The sequence below is a fragment of the Saccopteryx bilineata genome, chromosome 4 (assembly GCF_036850765.1).
Source record: "Saccopteryx bilineata isolate mSacBil1 chromosome 4, mSacBil1_pri_phased_curated, whole genome shotgun sequence".
Lineage (NCBI taxonomy): Eukaryota > Metazoa > Chordata > Mammalia > Chiroptera > Emballonuridae > Saccopteryx > Saccopteryx bilineata.
The window spans coordinates 251,120,268-251,121,076 of record NC_089493.1 but is presented as its reverse complement, the minus strand read 5'-3'; positions in this window follow the sequence as shown (position 1 = coordinate 251,121,076).

Genomic DNA, 809 nt, shown 5'->3' with positions numbered 1-809 from the left:
TCTTGGCTGCTCTTTGATGTCTCTGTCCAATTTCTTGACAATACTAGCTTCAAAGAGAAGTAAATCCAAGAAATCTTCTTTGTTGACATGAATGGGTTCAGTAATTTTAAACTCCATTAATAGTAATAATATAACAAATGGAAATATTTTTACTGTAGGGTTTAAATAGTCCTCATTGTATAATTCACAGGTCTATCATATATGGTCCATCCTCCTTTTCTAAAGTTCAGTGTTTTGGCTCTGTCAGCCTGGCATCAATAAAAGCTTCTGAGACATCAAATGTAAAAGAAAGTTAACATCGCTTTCCCTCTGTACTCTATCCTGTTATGTACAGGACCTAAAAGTGTTATTTTTGGAGCGATACAATAATTGCTTTAAAGGGCATTTTAAAATAATGTGTGAAGACACCAAATAAAATAAAATTGTTGAAATGGCTTTTGGGAGTACCGTTTTTTTCCTCTAACTGGCCTTTGACTGCATGCATTTTTTTCTGATTCCAGAATAGCATAGCTTATTAACCTGAGGGACAAGAAAAGCATTTGACAGGTTTTGACAAAAAAAAATTAAAAGATTGTATTGGCCCTGGACGGTTGGTTCAGTGGTAAAGCATCGGGCCAGTGTGTAGAAATTCCTGGGTTCAATTCTTGGTGAGGGCCCTCAAGAGAAGTGACCATCTACTTTTCCACCCTTTCATCACTCTCTTTCCCTCCCTCACCCTCTCTCTCTTTTTTTCTCTCTCTCTCTTTCTCTTCTGTTCCTGCAGCCATGGCTCAAATGAGCAAATTGACCTTGGGCCCTGAGGATGGCTC